We start from the raw sequence: 19,150 nt of genomic DNA, 5'->3' as shown, positions 1-19,150 counted from the left end.
AAGTCGCATCGGCTGAAAGTAGGCCAGAATGTCAGTCCATGTTGGAGCAGGTTTAGATACAGTCTAAAGCATAGATCTCAAAGTCTGTGCACAGAATTTAGCAAGGGCCTCGCACCTTCTGATGCATCAGGTAGGTGCACAATAGCATAGCCTAACCCTCTGTACTTTGGTCTATATTGATGCGGGACATAGACAGCCAGCTGATGACCAATCCATTAGTGCAATGGATGGCTGGAAGCATTTGTCTTTGCCTTTGCAATACCACAGAAGCAATGCATGGTCAATGTACAGCAATGACACACCTGTGTGAACAGCCAGGAGACCCCCCCCCCCCCCCCATGTTATGTTACATAGTTACATAGTTAGTACGGTCGAAAAAAGACATATGTCCATCACGTTCAACCAGGGAATTAAGGGGTAGGGGTGTGGCGCGATATTGGGGAAGGGATGAGATTTTATATTTCTTCATAAGCATTAATCTTATTTTGTCAATTAGGAACATTCAGCACCCACCCGCTATCAAGGCAGCTGCCTATCATGTCATGCCCTACCTGCACAGGTGTGCTGGCTACTCAAATGATCCAATTAAGGAGGCCATTTAGTCAGCAGCAGCAGAAGTCCTGTGCCTGGACGCTCCAACAGGGGCCAGACACAAGCAGAAGCAGAAGCAGCAGAAGCAGCAGCAGCACCACCTTTTGTTTTTTGGCTGCAGCAGCAGCAAGGCCCACAGGGCTGGCTAGCTGGCTAGCCAGCAAGCAGGTAGCAATGAAAGTAGGAATCTTTCTTTTTAACCCTGTAAGGGGGTGGTGCACTGTACCCGAAGATACTGCCATATCGGGTCAATGCATAGGGCGACGGAAGCAAGCTTCGAAATCGGCCCCCGTTCTCAAAAATCCATTTAATATATGGTCCCCAGATAGGGGACGTATCAGATATTAAACTGATAAGAACAGATACTACACTTGATCTTAGCCAAAAGGCCGAGAAGCGATAACCGTGAAAGGGGCGGGCCCAACAAGGTCCCCTTCATGGGCACTATCACTGCTTGCTGTCAGGGAGGCTGCCAGACAATTTTCCATGCACACTCTGGGCTGGGGGGCAGTCAACCACCAGTACACACAGCAGAACCTAAACCCATACCATTATTGCTAAGCAGCAAGACAGGGGCCCATTGCACTCCCACGGGGCCTTTTTAAATGCAATCCATAACCCGGATTTGCCAGGAACCCTTCTTACTCCTCCTACTTGCATGTGACACTGGGCTTAGGATCTGCATAGGAAACACACACACAAGCACACACCTACCTTTGTTGCCTGCAGATGCCTCCTTGGCTGTCCCCAAACGGTATCAAACCAACACCCACGGGAAGCTGTAAGCATAGAGGACATGCCTGCACCCCATTGGACTTACCTGTGTGGGTTAAATCCGGGTTATTTGACAACCTATGGCGGTGATGGTTCTGCTCAGGCAGAGCAGTGCTGATGCTCCTCATAAAGCTGTCGCTGCTGTGAAGGTTCTAGGTGACATCACAAATCCCTTTGGTTACATACACAACAAAGCTGGGTTGTTGTTGTTTACACTCTGCAAGGCCTGTGGAAGTGAGTGACATCATAGCACTGTAGTTCTGAGGGTTCAAGATGGATGCAACAATCTCCTGTTGCTTCTATGAAGGCCGTAATAGACGACATCACCAAACAGCTCCATAGTCACATACACAGCAAAGGAGAGATGTTGTTTACACCTAGTGATGTCAGTGGTATTGAGTGACATCACAGCACAGTGCTAAGGCTCCTGGGCCTGGACACAGCAGCGGCTGCAATATCTCAACGGAGAATACGTTTATATCTATGTGTGTGTGTGCGCATATATATATATATATATATATATATATATATATATATATATTTCTCCGCCGAAATCACTTTTAAACCCATTTCCACCTTTTTTTCCCTTCTCTTCCTCTTACTTTTTTTTCACGTTTTTTTACGTTTTTCTCCTTTTCGCCTCTTTTCTGGGCGTATTATTCTTCTTTTTCTTCTTTTTTTTCGTCTAATGCATACCCCATCAGTGCAGCAATGCTTATTCAATACCGCCAGCAGATGGAGACACTGGGGGATAATTTTCTAAGGATTTATACTGATTTTTCCTGTCTGAATTTGTCGCACAGAAAGTTGCAGGCCAAATATGTGTGACATTTCTGCGACTTTAGCTTCTAGAGCATTTTTACAACATTATACATAGGTGCTGAATACATAAAAAGCGACTGTTCAGCGACAGACAAGTCGCATCGGCTGAAAGTAGGCCAGAATGTCAGTCCATGTTGGAGCAGGTTTAGATACAGTCTAAAGCATAGATCTCAAAGTCTGTGCACAGAATTTAGCAAGGGCCTCGCACCTTCTGATGCATCAGGTAGGTGCACAATAGCATAGCCTAACCCTCTGTACTTTGGTCTATATTGATGCGGGACATAGACAGCCAGCTGATGACCAATCCATTAGTGCAATGGATGGCTGGAAGCATTTGTCTTTGCCTTTGCAATACCACAGAAGCAATGCATGGTCAATGTACAGCAATGACACACCTGTGTGAACAGCCAGGAGACCCCCCCCCCCCCCCCATGTTATGTTACATAGTTACATAGTTAGTACGGTCGAAAAAAGACATATGTCCATCACGTTCAACCAGGGAATTAAGGGGTAGGGGTGTGGCGCGATATTGGGGAAGGGATGAGATTTTATATTTCTTCATAAGCATTAATCTTATTTTGTCAATTAGGAACATTCAGCACCCACCCGCTATCAAGGCAGCTGCCTATCATGTCATGCCCTACCTGCACAGGTGTGCTGGCTACTCAAATGATCCAATTAAGGAGGCCATTTAGTCAGCAGCAGCCCTGTGCCTGGACGCTCCAACAGGGGCCAGACACAAGCAGAAGCAGAAGCAGCAGAAGCAGCAGCAGCACCACCTTTTGTTTTTTGGCTGCAGCAGCAGCAAGGCCCACAGGGCTGGCTAGCTGGCTAGCCAGCAAGCAGGTAGCAATGAAAGTAGGAATCTTTCTTTTTAACCCTGTAAGGGGGTGGTGCACTGTACCCGAAGATACTGCCATATCGGGTCAATGCATAGGGCGACGGAAGCAAGCTTCGAAATCGGCCCCCGTTCTCAAAAATCCATTTAATATATGGTCCCCAGATAGGGGACGTATCAGATATTAAACTGATAAGAACAGATTTTTTTTTTTACATTTTTATTGAAAAAACTCAAAAACTTAAATACATCACAAAAAATGTTTACAATACATCAAATACTGTTTTCCATAAATGTAAATTCCACATAGCTAATGCTTTTTTCTGCCCATATCTCTTTTTATCAATTAAATAGTACAAGTAAACTTCACTGTATATCATCTTCAAACATTCTTTTTCACAAATAAAATCTCTTTTGAAGACAAGGATATTACGAACTTTCCATGATACATTTTTTGTACAGTTGATAAAAATCCACAAAATTCTCTCTTTTTCTTTCGTAACTCCATCACTTTTGCCATATAAAACAACTTCATGATTTAAAACTTTTAGACCTGTTAGGAATTTCAATAAAGAACCAATTAGTCTAAAAACCTTTTGTGCAAAATAACAATTCCAGAAAAGGTGCAAAACAGTTTCATCTATATTGCAATTATCCCGGGGACAGACACATACAGCATTTAGACCTCTTCTATATTGGAAAAATCTTACCGGAAGACACTCATGGATAATCATCCATGCTAAATCCTTGTGCTCATTAAAAAGATATGGCTCGTTTACCTTTTTCCATATTTGTACACACCTATTATAAGAAAAATTAGAGACCATACATATTTCTTCTTGCAAATTTAACTGTACTTCTATCTTGCGAGCATCCCTCAAGGTTAACAAGTCAAAGTCTTTAAGGTCATACATACGTATAATTTTTTCTAAGATGGCATAATGTTTAGGCGGAGTTAAAAGTACAGGAGAAGATAATGATAAAAACACCCATTCTCTTTTTCTAAAAATATGTCCCGCAGAGTACTTTAAAAAACAGGACCATACACTTTTCATAAAAAGTCCCCTAAAACACCAACTAAAAAACCTTAAGTATAAAAATTTTCTAATACAGGGAACCTGTTTTCCTCCATTTTTTTGTGACTTATACATAGTATCTCTTTTTAATTTTTCTGCTTTAGAACTCCATAGAAACTCAAAGAGAATCCTCTGAAGTTGCCTAGACATAAGTTCATTAGGAGGATAAATCATATTTAAATAGAGCATAATGGGTATTAGCATAGCCTTAATCACCAAAATTTTACCTTCTAAGGATAATTTCCTAAGGGACCAAAAGTCTATCTTTTTCTTTACCTTTTCTTTTACCATTAGCCAACTTTCCTCACCATTGTTATTTTTATCAAAGATGACTCCAAGGATTTTTATTTTTTCTGACTGTAATTTTAGGTTTGGTATTTGCACGTTTTCCCATTTACCTATATAAAAACAGTCACATTTAGATAAATTAAGTTTAAAAGCAGAAGCTTTACAAAAGAAATCAGTAACATCAACAACTCTTTGTAAAGAGAAGGCACTTTCACAAAAAACATTAATATCATCCATATAGCCACACACTTTAAGGGTGGCATTATTACCTCCAGGAACTGGCACTCCTTTTATTATTTTATCATTCCTTATTAAGTTTAACAGAGGTTCTATTGCACATATAAACAGTATAGGAGACAGAGGGCAGCCTTGCTTTACCCCTGATGATAAATTAATAAAATCTGTAAGGAAACCATTTATTAAAATCCTGCTAAAAGAACCTTTATATAAGAGAGCAATTTGCTTAATAAATATGTTAGGAAAACCCATGCGTTGTAAAACCATCCATAAAAAACAATGTGATACTCTATCGAACGCTTTATGAAAATCTAGAGATAGAATGGCTAGATTTTGATTCCGCTCTTGCTGATACCATATGACGTCCCTAATAGCATTTAAAGGTTCAGCTACACTCCTTCCTGGGACACCACATACCTGATCCACATGGATGACCTTGTACAAAAACGGCTTCATTCTGTTAACAAAAATTTTTGACATAATCTTATAATCAACATTAAGAAGCGTAATTGGTCTCCAATTTTCTAAGCTGTTCCTATCCCCCTTTTTGGGGATCAGAGACACTATACCACTCCTCCAAGATAAAGGTAGAACATCAGAATTAAAAGACTCCTTAAAAATATTAAGCAAATCATCTTTAAAAATCTCCCAAAAGGTTTTATAAAACTCTACAGGAAGTCCATCAGAACCTGGTGTTTTACTTGTTGATAAACTTTTAGCAGCAATTTCTAATTCTTGGCATCTTACTTCTGTGCAAAGTGCATCTTGGTCCTCCTTACTTAAACCACAATCTAAAGTGCTTAGGAGAAAATTAGCAGCAGATATATCAATGGGTTTCTCATTAAACAGATCTTGATAAAAGGATTTAGCTTTGGATAACATTCCTACATTAGTAGTTTCATCCTCAATGTTAATCATTAACTTTTTTGTTTCCATTACCTTTTTAAAAAAGAATCTTGTACACTTTTCATCCTTCTCTTTACATTCAACTTTGGAGTTAAAAATTATTTCTTTCCCTTTGTTAGTTATAGCCTTCTGAATATCACTTTTAACACTTAAAATCAGATCATCTACATATACACCCAGCTCTTTGAGTTGATAATAGGTTTGTAGTTTTGTGTTAAGATCTCTATACCATTTCAATTTCTCTTTTGTTTTTTTAACACCCATCTTAATAAAATACTCTTTAAATTTTACCTTGCAGAATTCCCACCATGCTAAAAGAGAATTAAAATTAGTCCTTGAGTTCTGCAATTTTTTAAAAAGATAGATAAAATTACATTTAATTTCTACATCTTCAAGCAAAGAGACATTCAGACGCCAGACTCCTTTGGCTCTGCAAACCCCATCAAACTTACATGTAGCAGATAAAATCTTATGATCTGAAAAAAAGGTAGAAGTCAATTGCATATTCCCATAAAATGCAAATCCAGAAGCAAAAATATAATCAATCCTTGACATATAAAGGCTATTCCCCCAGGTATACCCAGGGTCATTAGGGAAAGAGGTTCTCCACAAATCTTTTAAATTAAAATCAACTATAAAATCCTTTAGTTGTTTTTCAGTCTTATCTTTCCTTTGTTCAGATCCTCCAGCCCGCTCCTCTCCTGCCATTATACAATTAAAATCACCAGCGATGATAAGCGGGGATGAACCCGGTAAATAAAACTGAATTTTCTCTAATAAATCAGATCTTTCATCCTTATCTGGAGAGGCATATACATTTAAAAGTCTCATATTCATGTCATTATAAATAATATGAACGAGCAGGGCTCTACCGGGTACAATGTCTGTGAAGGAGGTAACTTTATACTCACTGCTCTTGAACAGTATGCCAACACCAGTCACTTTCCTCTCATTATCCCCTGACCACACAGACGGGCCAAGAGTCCATTCAGATCTCAAAGATGAATAATTGATATCATAATCAATGGCACATTCCTGTAAAAATAAAATGTCTGTAGGCAAAGAAGACAAGAAAGAAAATAAAGCAGCCCTCCTCTCTGGGCTCTTCAAACTCCTCACATTGAAGGAGGAGATATTAACACTTGGTAGCTCCTGGGTCATTCATTATCCTCAGACAAAGAACCCCAATCTGTAGGTGGTGACACAAATTCCTCAATATTAACAGGGTCGGATGCTGTTATAACCTTTTGGCAGACAATCTCCACGTTCCCCTCGTCCGCACTAACTCGACCACTCCTTTTGATGTTAAGGCCCTTTTCCTCTTTCCGGTCTCTGCTTTTCCTCTTTCGCCGTTCTTCTACATCCATCTCCTCTGTATCCCTTCTGGGCGGTCCAGGACCCTCAACTTCCATGAGAGGAGAACCCCTCACTTCTGTCTCAGGTCCCACGACCTTCCCCGGGGACACAATGCTTTTGGAGACATGAGCCACAGCAGGTATCACAGGAATTCCGGTAGCAGAAGACTCAGGCATCACTTTCAGGGTGTGGGTCTTAGGCACAGGCACAGCATCTATGGAGCTCTTCCTCATCGAGGGACCAGCCGACGTAGCCACAATATTGGCCCAGGAGCGTTGAGGACAATCCTTAAAAGCGTGTCCTTTCTGCTTACACACATTACACAGAATCTCATTTTGACAGTCAAAAGTGGTGTGGCCTTTTTGGCCACATCTTTTGCAAATAACCACTTCCTCTTTGCAAGATTCTTGTGTATGACCATATTCATGGCATTTCCTGCAATAATACGGCATCCCAGGGTAGAATAAATAGCCACGTTTACGCCCAATTAAAAAATTTGCAGGTGGGCGACACAGACCTCCAATTCCTCTCACATCTTCTCTGAACTTAACAGCAAACTTATGCTTTCCAGTCCAAAAGTCCATTGCATTCATTATTTTATGAGAGTATTTGACTTCCGCACAATATTGGTTTAAAAATAAGACAATGTCTCTTATATCCACGTATGGATCGTGCATAGTAACCACCAGTGGAACATCGCCATTAGAATATAGAGCAATGAAAACAAGTCCTTTCATATCCTCCTCATTGGCAAGCTCCCGAACTTTCTCAAACATATGGTCACATGCAGATGCGGAAGTCAAGGTAAGAATGAAAAGTCCTTTACCTGGGTCTTTTAGGCAAAACACATCTTCTCTCTGAATGTGCAATAAATCCAGCATAATTCTCTTGACAAAAAATTCCAAAGTCATCTTCTCCTTTTTCTCCTCATCCACTTCAATACGGAAGGTGTTCTTAATCCGAGTTTCAGTATGCGCAGCAAACCTAAGGGTCGCCATGGGGGATCGCCTTCCCGTTCTTTGTAAGTCCTCCTCCTATAGCAGCATGAGGCTTAAGACGGCTAAAAAACCGTCGATGCCTCAAGGCCGAAGGTTCGACGAACTCAGAGCCCCTTGACAAGATACAAGATCTTAGCCAAAAGGCCGAGAAGCGATAACCGTGAAAGGGGCGGGCCCAACAAGGTCCCCTTCATGGGCACTATCACTGCTTGCTGTCAGGGAGGCTGCCAGACAATTTTCCATGCACACTCTGGGCTGGGGGGCAGTCAACCACCAGTACACACAGCAGAACCTAAACCCATACCATTATTGCTAAGCAGCAAGACAGGGGCCCATTGCACTCCCACGGGGCCTTTTTAAATGCAATCCATAACCCGGATTTGCCAGGAACCCTTCTTACTCCTCCTACTTGCATGTGACACTGGGCTTAGGATCTGCATAGGAAACACACACACAAGCACACACCTACCTTTGTTGCCTGCAGATGCCTCCTTGGCTGTCCCCAAACGGTATCAAACCAACACCCACGGGAAGCTGTAAGCATAGAGGACATGCCTGCACCCCATTGGACTTACCTGTGTGGGTTAAATCCGGGTTATTTGACAACCTATGGCGGTGATGGTTCTGCTCAGGCAGAGCAGTGCTGATGCTCCTCATAAAGCTGTCGCTGCTGTGAAGGTTCTAGGTGACATCACAAATCCCTTTGGTTACATACACAACAAAGCTGGGTTGTTGTTGTTTACACTCTGCAAGGCCTGTGGAAGTGAGTGACATCATAGCACTGTAGTTCTGAGGGTTCAAGATGGATGCAACAATCTCCTGTTGCTTCTATGAAGGCCGTAATAGACGACATCACCAAACAGCTCCATAGTCACATACACAGCAAAGGAGAGATGTTGTTTACACCTAGTGATGTCAGTGGTATTGAGTGACATCACAGCACAGTGCTAAGGCTCCTGGGCCTGGACACAGCAGCGGCTGCAATATCTCAACGGAGAATACGTTTATATCTATGTGTGTGTGTGCGCATATATATATATATATATATATATATATATATATATTTCTCCGCCGAAATCACTTTTAAACCCATTTCCACCTTTTTTTCCCTTCTCTTCCTCTTACTTTTTTTTCACGTTTTTTTACGTTTTTCTCCTTTTCGCCTCTTTTCTGGGCGTATTATTCTTCTTTTTCTTCTTTTTTTTCGTCTAATGCATACCCCATCAGTGCAGCAATGCTTATTCAATACCGCCAGCAGATGGAGACACTGGGGGATAATTTTCTAAGGATTTATACTGATTTTTCCTGTCTGAATTTGTCGCACAGAAAGTTGCAGGCCAAATATGTGTGACATTTCTGCGACTTTAGCTTCTAGAGCATTTTTACAACATTATACATAGGTGCTGAATACATAAAAAGCGACTGTTCAGCGACAGACAAGTCGCATCGGCTGAAAGTAGGCCAGAATGTCAGTCCATGTTGGAGCAGGTTTAGATACAGTCTAAAGCATAGATCTCAAAGTCTGTGCACAGAATTTAGCAAGGGCCTCGCACCTTCTGATGCATCAGGTAGGTGCACAATAGCATAGCCTAACCCTCTGTACTTTGGTCTATATTGATGCGGGACATAGACAGCCAGCTGATGACCAATCCATTAGTGCAATGGATGGCTGGAAGCATTTGTCTTTGCCTTTGCAATACCACAGAAGCAATGCATGGTCAATGTACAGCAATGACACACCTGTGTGAACAGCCAGGAGACCCCCCCCCCCCCCCCCATGTTATGTTACATAGTTACATAGTTAGTACGGTCGAAAAAAGACATATGTCCATCACGTTCAACCAGGGAATTAAGGGGTAGGGGTGTGGCGCGATATTGGGGAAGGGATGAGATTTTATATTTCTTCATAAGCATTAATCTTATTTTGTCAATTAGGAACATTCAGCACCCACCCGCTATCAAGGCAGCTGCCTATCATGTCATGCCCTACCTGCACAGGTGTGCTGGCTACTCAAATGATCCAATTAAGGAGGCCATTTAGTCAGCAGCAGCAGAAGTCCTGTGCCTGGACGCTCCAACAGGGGCCAGACACAAGCAGAAGCAGAAGCAGCAGAAGCAGCAGCAGCACCACCTTTTGTTTTTTGGCTGCAGCAGCAGCAAGGCCCACAGGGCTGGCTAGCTGGCTAGCCAGCAAGCAGGTAGCAATGAAAGTAGGAATCTTTCTTTTTAACCCTGTAAGGGGGTGGTGCACTGTACCCGAAGATACTGCCATATCGGGTCAATGCATAGGGCGACGGAAGCAAGCTTCGAAATCGGCCCCCGTTCTCAAAAATCCATTTAATATATGGTCCCCAGATAGGGGACGTATCAGATATTAAACTGATAAGAACAGATACTACACTTGATCTTAGCCAAAAGGCCGAGAAGCGATAACCGTGAAAGGGGCGGGCCCAACAAGGTCCCCTTCATGGGCACTATCACTGCTTGCTGTCAGGGAGGCTGCCAGACAATTTTCCATGCACACTCTGGGCTGGGGGGCAGTCAACCACCAGTACACACAGCAGAACCTAAACCCATACCATTATTGCTAAGCAGCAAGACAGGGGCCCATTGCACTCCCACGGGGCCTTTTTAAATGCAATCCATAACCCGGATTTGCCAGGAACCCTTCTTACTCCTCCTACTTGCATGTGACACTGGGCTTAGGATCTGCATAGGAAACACACACACAAGCACACACCTACCTTTGTTGCCTGCAGATGCCTCCTTGGCTGTCCCCAAACGGTATCAAACCAACACCCACGGGAAGCTGTAAGCATAGAGGACATGCCTGCACCCCATTGGACTTACCTGTGTGGGTTAAATCCGGGTTATTTGACAACCTATGGCGGTGATGGTTCTGCTCAGGCAGAGCAGTGCTGATGCTCCTCATAAAGCTGTCGCTGCTGTGAAGGTTCTAGGTGACATCACAAATCCCTTTGGTTACATACACAACAAAGCTGGGTTGTTGTTGTTTACACTCTGCAAGGCCTGTGGAAGTGAGTGACATCATAGCACTGTAGTTCTGAGGGTTCAAGATGGATGCAACAATCTCCTGTTGCTTCTATGAAGGCCGTAATAGACGACATCACCAAACAGCTCCATAGTCACATACACAGCAAAGGAGAGATGTTGTTTACACCTAGTGATGTCAGTGGTATTGAGTGACATCACAGCACAGTGCTAAGGCTCCTGGGCCTGGACACAGCAGCGGCTGCAATATCTCAACGGAGAATACGTTTATATCTATGTGTGTGTGTGCGCATATATATATATATATATATATATATATATATATATTTCTCCGCCGAAATCACTTTTAAACCCATTTCCACCTTTTTTTCCCTTCTCTTCCTCTTACTTTTTTTTCACGTTTTTTTACGTTTTTCTCCTTTTCGCCTCTTTTCTGGGCGTATTATTCTTCTTTTTCTTCTTTTTTTTCGTCTAATGCATACCCCATCAGTGCAGCAATGCTTATTCAATACCGCCAGCAGATGGAGACACTGGGGGATAATTTTCTAAGGATTTATACTGATTTTTCCTGTCTGAATTTGTCGCACAGAAAGTTGCAGGCCAAATATGTGTGACATTTCTGCGACTTTAGCTTCTAGAGCATTTTTACAACATTATACATAGGTGCTGAATACATAAAAAGCGACTGTTCAGCGACAGACAAATCGCATCGGCTGAAAGTAGGCCAGAATGTCAGTCCATGTTGGAGCAGGTTTAGATACAGTCTAAAGCATAGATCTCAAAGTCTGTGCACAGAATTTAGCAAGGGCCTCGCACCTTCTGATGCATCAGGTAGGTGCACAATAGCATAGCCTAACCCTCTGTACTTTGGTCTATATTGATGCGGGACATAGACAGCCAGCTGATGACCAATCCATTAGTGCAATGGATGGCTGGAAGCATTTGTCTTTGCCTTTGCAATACCACAGAAGCAATGCATGGTCAATGTACAGCAATGACACACCTGTGTGAACAGCCAGGAGACCCCCCCCCCCCCCCCCCCCATGTTATGTTACATAGTTACATAGTTAGTACGGTCGAAAAAAGACATATGTCCATCACGTTCAACCAGGGAATTAAGGGGTAGGGGTGTGGCGCGATATTGGGGAAGGGATGAGATTTTATATTTCTTCATAAGCATTAATCTTATTTTGTCAATTAGGAACATTCAGCACCCACCCGCTATCAAGGCAGCTGCCTATCATGTCATGCCCTACCTGCACAGGTGTGCTGGCTACTCAAATGATCCAATTAAGGAGGCCATTTAGTCAGCAGCAGCAGAAGTCCTGTGCCTGGACGCTCCAACAGGGGCCAGACACAAGCAGAAGCAGAAGCAGCAGAAGCAGCAGCAGCACCACCTTTTGTTTTTTGGCTGCAGCAGCAGCAAGGCCCACAGGGCTGGCTAGCTGGCTAGCCAGCAAGCAGGTAGCAATGAAAGTAGGAATCTTTCTTTTTAACCCTGTAAGGGGGTGGTGCACTGTACCCGAAGATACTGCCATATCGGGTCAATGCATAGGGCGACGGAAGCAAGCTTCGAAATCGGCCCCCGTTCTCAAAAATCCATTTAATATATGGTCCCCAGATAGGGGACGTATCAGATATTAAACTGATAAGAACAGATACTACACTTGATCTTAGCCAAAAGGCCGAGAAGCGATAACCGTGAAAGGGGCGGGCCCAACAAGGTCCCCTTCATGGGCACTATCACTGCTTGCTGTCAGGGAGGCTGCCAGACAATTTTCCATGCACACTCTGGGCTGGGGGGCAGTCAACCACCAGTACACACAGCAGAACCTAAACCCATACCATTATTGCTAAGCAGCAAGACAGGGGCCCATTGCACTCCCACGGGGCCTTTTTAAATGCAATCCATAACCCGGATTTGCCAGGAACCCTTCTTACTCCTCCTACTTGCATGTGACACTGGGCTTAGGATCTGCATAGGAAACACACACACAAGCACACACCTACCTTTGTTGCCTGCAGATGCCTCCTTGGCTGTCCCCAAACGGTATCAAACCAACACCCACGGGAAGCTGTAAGCATAGAGGACATGCCTGCACCCCATTGGACTTACCTGTGTGGGTTAAATCCGGGTTATTTGACAACCTATGGCGGTGATGGTTCTGCTCAGGCAGAGCAGTGCTGATGCTCCTCATAAAGCTGTCGCTGCTGTGAAGGTTCTAGGTGACATCACAAATCCCTTTGGTTACATACACAACAAAGCTGGGTTGTTGTTGTTTACACTCTGCAAGGCCTGTGGAAGTGAGTGACATCATAGCACTGTAGTTCTGAGGGTTCAAGATGGATGCAACAATCTCCTGTTGCTTCTATGAAGGCCGTAATAGACGACATCACCAAACAGCTCCATAGTCACATACACAGCAAAGGAGAGATGTTGTTTACACCTAGTGATGTCAGTGGTATTGAGTGACATCACAGCACAGTGCTAAGGCTCCTGGGCCTGGACACAGCAGCGGCTGCAATATCTCAACGGAGAATACGTTTATATCTATGTGTGTGTGTGCTCATATATATATATATATATATATATATATATATATATATATATATATATATTTCTCCGCCGAAATCACTTTTAAACCCATTTCCACCTTTTTTTCCCTTCTCTTCCTCTTACTTTTTTTTCACGTTTTTTTACGTTTTTCTCCTTTTCGCCTCTTTTCTGGGCGTATTATTCTTCTTTTTCTTCTTTTTTTTCGTCTAATGCATACCCCATCAGTGCAGCAATGCTTATTCAATACCGCCAGCAGATGGAGACACTGGGGGATAATTTTCTAAGGATTTATACTGATTTTTCCTGTCTGAATTTGTCGCACAGAAAGTTGCAGGCCAAATATGTGTGACATTTCTGCGACTTTAGCTTCTAGAGCATTTTTACAACATTATACATAGGTGCTGAATACATAAAAAGCGACTGTTCAGCGACAGACAAGTCGCATCGGCTGAAAGTAGGCCAGAATGTCAGTCCATGTTGGAGCAGGTTTAGATACAATCTAAAGCATAGATCTCAAAGTCTGTGCACAGAATTTAGCAAGGGCCTCGCACCTTCTGATGCATCAGGTAGGTGCACAATAGCATAGCCTAACCCTCTGTACTTTGGTCTATATTGATGCGGGACATAGACAGCCAGCTGATGACCAATCCATTAGTGCAATGGATGGCTGGAAGCATTTGTCTTTGCCTTTGCAATACCACAGAAGCAATGCATGGTCAATGTACAGCAATGACACACCTGTGTGAACAGCCAGGAGACCCCCCCCCCCCCCCCCCCATGTTATGTTACATAGTTACATAGTTAGTACGGTCGAAAAAAGACATATGTCCATCACGTTCAACCAGGGAATTAAGGGGTAGGGGTGTGGCGCGATATTGGGGAAGGGATGAGATTTTATATTTCTTCATAAGCATTAATCTTATTTTGTCAATTAGGAACATTCAGCACCCACCCGCTATCAAGGCAGCTGCCTATCATGTCATGCCCTACCTGCACAGGTGTGCTGGCTACTCAAATGATCCAATTAAGGAGGCCATTTAGTCAGCAGCAGCAGAAGTCCTGTGCCTGGACGCTCCAACAGGGGCCAGACACAAGCAGAAGCAGAAGCAGCAGAAGCAGCAGCAGCACCACCTTTTGTTTTTTGGCTGCAGCAGCAGCAAGGCCCACAGGGCTGGCTAGCTGGCTAGCCAGCAAGCAGGTAGCAATGAAAGTAGGAATCTTTCTTTTTAACCCTGTAAGGGGGTGGTGCACTGTACCCGAAGATACTGCCATATCGGGTCAATGCATAGGGCGACGGAAGCAAGCTTCGAAATCGGCCCCCGTTCTCAAAAATCCATTTAATATATGGTCCCCAGATAGGGGACGTATCAGATATTAAACTGATAAGAACAGATACTACACTTGATCTTAGCCAAAAGGCCGAGAAGCGATAACCGTGAAAGGGGCGGGCCCAACAAGGTCCCCTTCATGGGCACTATCACTGCTTGCTGTCAGGGAGGCTGCCAGACAATTTTCCATGCACACTCTGGGCTGGGGGGCAGTCAACCACCAGTACACACAGCAGAACCTAAACCCATACCATTATTGCTAAGCAGCAAGACAGGGGCCCATTGCACTCCCACGGGGCCTTTTTAAATGCAATCCATAACCCGGATTTGCCAGGAACCCTTCTTACTCCTCCTACTTGCATGTGACACTGGGCTTAGGATCTGCATAGGAAACACACACACAAGCACACACCTACCTTTGTTGCCTGCAGATGCCTCCTTGGCTGTCCCCAAACGGTATCAAACCAACACCCACGGGAAGCTGTAAGCATAGAGGACATGCCTGCACCCCATTGGACTTACCTGTGTGGGTTAAATCCGGGTTATTTGACAACCTATGGCGGTGATGGTTCTGCTCAGGCAGAGCAGTGCTGATGCTCCTCATAAAGCTGTCGCTGCTGTGAAGGTTCTAGGTGACATCACAAATCCCTTTGGTTACATACACAACAAAGCTGGGTTGTTGTTGTTTACACTCTGCAAGGCCTGTGGAAGTGAGTGACATCATAGCACTGTAGTTCTGAGGGTTCAAGATGGATGCAACAATCTCCTGTTGCTTCTATGAAGGCCGTAATAGACGACATCACCAAACAGCTCCATAGTCACATACACAGCAAAGGAGAGATGTTGTTTACACCTAGTGATGTCAGTGGTATTGAGTGACATCACAGCACAGTGCTAAGGCTCCTGGGCCTGGACACAGCAGCGGCTGCAATATCTCAACGGAGAATACGTTTATATCTATGTGTGTGTGTGCGCATATATATATATATATATATATATATATATATATATATATATTCTCCGCCGAAATCACTTTTAAACCCATTTCCACCTTTTTTTCCCTTCTCTTCCTCTTACTTTTTTTTCACGTTTTTTTACGTTTTTCTCCTTTTCGCCTCTTTTCTGGGCGTATTATTCTTCTTTTTCTTCTTTTTTTTCGTCTAATGCATACCCCATCAGTGCAGCAATGCTTATTCAATACCGCCAGCAGATGGAGACACTGGGGGATAATTTTCTAAGGATTTATACTGATTTTTCCTGTCTGAATTTGTCGCACAGAAAGTTGCAGGCCAAATATGTGTGACATTTCTGCGACTTTAGCTTCTAGAGCATTTTTACAACATTATACATAGGTGCTGAATACATAAAAAGCGACTGTTCAGCGACAGACAAGTCGCATCGGCTGAAAGTAGGCCAGAATGTCAGTCCATGTTGGAGCAGGTTTAGATACAGTCTAAAGCATAGATCTCAAAGTCTGTGCACAGAATTTAGCAAGGGCCTCGCACCTTCTGATGCATCAGGTAGGTGCACAATAGCATAGCCTAACCCTCTGTACTTTGGTCTATATTGATGCGGGACATAGACAGCCAGCTGATGACCAATCCATTAGTGCAATGGATGGCTGGAAGCATTTGTCTTTGCCTTTGCAATACCACAGAAGCAATGCATGGTCAATGTACAGCAATGACACACCTGTGTGAACAGCCAGGAGACCCCCCCCCCCCCATGTTATGTTACATAGTTACATAGTTAGTACGGTCGAAAAAAGACATATGTCCATCACGTTCAACCAGGGAATTAAGGGGTAGGGGTGTGGCGCGATATTGGGGAAGGGATGAGATTTTATATTTCTTCATAAGCATTAATCTTATTTTGTCAATTAGGAACATTCAGCACCCACCCGCTATCAAGGCAGCTGCCTATCATGTCATGCCCTACCTGCACAGGTGTGCTGGCTACTCAAATGATCCAATTAAGGAGGCCATTTAGTCAGCAGCAGCAGAAGTCCTGTGCCTGGACGCTCCAACAGGGGCCAGACACAAGCAGAAGCAGCAGAAGCAGCAGCAGCACCACCTTTTGTTTTTTGGCTGCAGCAGCAGCAAGGCCCACAGGGCTGGCTAGCTGGCTAGCCAGCAAGCAGGTAGCAATGAAAGTAGGAATCTTTCTTTTTAACCCTGTAAGGGGGTGGTGCACTGTACCCGAAGATACTGCCATATCGGGTCAATGCATAGGGCGACGGAAGCAAGCTTCGAAATCGGCCCCCGTTCTCAAAAATCCATTTAATATATGGTCCCCAGATAGGGGACGTATCAGATATTAAACTGATAAGAACAGATACTACACTTGATCTTAGCCAAAAGGCCGAGAAGCGATAACCGTGAAAGGGGCGGGCCCAACAAGGTCCCCTTCATGGGCACTATCACTGCTTGCTGTCAGGGAGGCTGCCAGACAATTTTCCATGCACACTCTGGGCTGGGGGGCAGTCAACCACCAGTACACACAGCAGAACCTAAACCCATACCATTATTGCTAAGCAGCAAGACAGGGGCCCATTGCACTCCCACGGGGCCTTTTTAAATGCAATCCATAACCCGGATTTGCCAGGAACCCTTCTTACTCCTCCTACTTGCATGTGACACTGGGCTTAGGATCTGCATAGGAAACACACACACAAGCACACACCTACCTTTGTTGCCTGCAGATGCCTCCTTGGCTGTCCCCAAACGGTATCAAACCAACACCCACGGGAAGCTGTAAGCATAGAGGACATGCCTGCACCCCATTGGACTTACCTGTGTGGGTTAAATCCGGGTTATTTGACAACCTATGGCGGTGATGGTTCTGCTCAGGCAGAGCAGTGCTGATGCTCCTCATAAAGCTGTCGCTGCTGTGAAGGTTCTAGGTGACATCACAAATCCCTTTGGTTACATACACAACAAAGCTGGGTTGTTGTTGTTTACACTCTGCAAGGCCTGTGGAAGTGAGTGACATCATAGCACTGTAGTTCTGAGGGTTCAAGATGGATGCAACAATCTCCTGTTGCTTCTATGAAGGCCGTAATAGACGACATCACCAAACAGCTCCATAGTCACATACACAGCAAAGGAGAGATGTTGTTTACACCTAGTGATGTCAGTGGTATTGAGTGACATCACAGCACAGTGCTAAGGCTCCTGGGCCTGGACACAGCAGCGGCTGCAATATCTCAACGGAGAATACGTTTATATCTATGTGTGTGTGTGCGCATATATATATATATATATATATATATATATATATATATATATATATTTCTCCGCCGAAATCACTTTTAAACCCATTTCCACCTTTTTTTCCCTTCTCTTCCTCTTACTTTTTTTTCACGTTTTTTTACGTTTTTCTCCTTTTCGCCTCTTTTCTGGGCGTATTATTCTTCTTTTTCTTCTTTTTTTTCGTCTAATGCATACCCCATCAGTGCAGCAATGCTTATTCAATACCGCCAGCAGATGGAGACACTGGGGGATAATTTTCTAAGGATTTATACTGATTTTTCCTGTCTGAATTTGTCGCACAGAAAGTTGCAGGCCAAATATGTGTGACATTTCTGCGACTTTAGCTTCTAGAGCATTTTTACAACATTATACATAGGTGCTGAATACATAAAAAGCGACTGTTCAGCGACAGACAAGTCGCATCGGCTGAAAGTAGGCCAGAATGTCAGTCCATGTTGGAGCAGGTTTAGATACAGTCTAAAGCATAGATCTCAAAGTCTGTGCACAGAATTTAGCAAGGGCCTCGCACCTTCTGATGCATCAGGTAGGTGCACAATAGCATAGCCTAACCCTCTGTACTTTGGTCTATATTGATGCGGGACATAGACAGCCAGCTGATGACCAATCCATTAGTGCAATGGATGGCTGGAAGCATTTGTCTTTGCCTTTGCAATACCACAGAAGCAATGCATGGTCAATGTACAGCAATGACACACCTGTGTGAACAGCCAGGAGACCCCCCCCCCCCCCCATGTTATGTTACATAGTTACATAGTTAGTACGGTCGAAAAAAGACATATGTCCATCACGTTCAACCAGGGAATTAAGGGGTAGGGGTGTGGCGCGATATTGGGGAAGGGATGAGATTTTATATTTCTTCATAAGCATTAATCTTATTTTGTCAATTAGGAACATTCAGCACCCACCCGCTATCAAGGCAGCTGCCTATCATGTCATGCCCTACCTGCACAGGTGTGCTGGCTACTCAAATGATCCAATTAAGGAGGCCATTTAGTCAGCAGCAGCAGAAGTCCTGTGCCTGGACGCTCCAACAGGGGCCAGACACAAGCAGAAGCAGCAGAAGCAGCAGCAGCACCACCTTTTGTTTTTTGGCTG

At 43.8% G+C, this 19,150-nt stretch overlaps 6 non-coding genes across 6 annotated transcripts; all 6 read right to left on the bottom strand.

The window, feature by feature from the left end:
* Positions 1-801: 801 nt before the first annotated feature.
* On the bottom strand, positions 802-992 carry LOC130331836 (U2 spliceosomal RNA). Its single transcript, XR_008874642.1, has one exon. It is a non-coding gene; the product is annotated as a U2 spliceosomal RNA (small nuclear RNA).
* Positions 993-3,075: 2,083 nt separating this feature from the next.
* LOC130331847 (U2 spliceosomal RNA) lies at positions 3,076-3,272 on the bottom strand. The gene has a single exon (XR_008874650.1). It is a non-coding gene; the product is annotated as a U2 spliceosomal RNA (small nuclear RNA).
* Positions 3,273-10,126: 6,854 nt separating this feature from the next.
* Positions 10,127-10,317, bottom strand: LOC130331835 (U2 spliceosomal RNA). The gene has a single exon (XR_008874641.1). It is a non-coding gene; the product is annotated as a U2 spliceosomal RNA (small nuclear RNA).
* Positions 10,318-12,404: 2,087 nt separating this feature from the next.
* Positions 12,405-12,595, bottom strand: LOC130331834 (U2 spliceosomal RNA). Its single transcript, XR_008874640.1, has one exon. It is a non-coding gene; the product is annotated as a U2 spliceosomal RNA (small nuclear RNA).
* A 2,100-nt stretch (positions 12,596-14,695) lies between these two features.
* LOC130331833 (U2 spliceosomal RNA) lies at positions 14,696-14,886 on the bottom strand. The gene has a single exon (XR_008874639.1). It is a non-coding gene; the product is annotated as a U2 spliceosomal RNA (small nuclear RNA).
* Positions 14,887-16,965: 2,079 nt separating this feature from the next.
* On the bottom strand, positions 16,966-17,156 carry LOC130331832 (U2 spliceosomal RNA). The gene has a single exon (XR_008874638.1). It is a non-coding gene; the product is annotated as a U2 spliceosomal RNA (small nuclear RNA).
* Positions 17,157-19,150: the final 1,994 nt, after the last annotated feature.

This window comes from Hyla sarda, unplaced genomic scaffold, assembly GCF_029499605.1.
Source record: "Hyla sarda isolate aHylSar1 unplaced genomic scaffold, aHylSar1.hap1 scaffold_358, whole genome shotgun sequence".
Classification (NCBI taxonomy): Eukaryota; Metazoa; Chordata; class Amphibia; order Anura; family Hylidae; genus Hyla; species Hyla sarda.
Note: the sequence above shows the minus strand (reverse complement) of the source record. Positions and strands in the feature narration are given on the sequence as shown.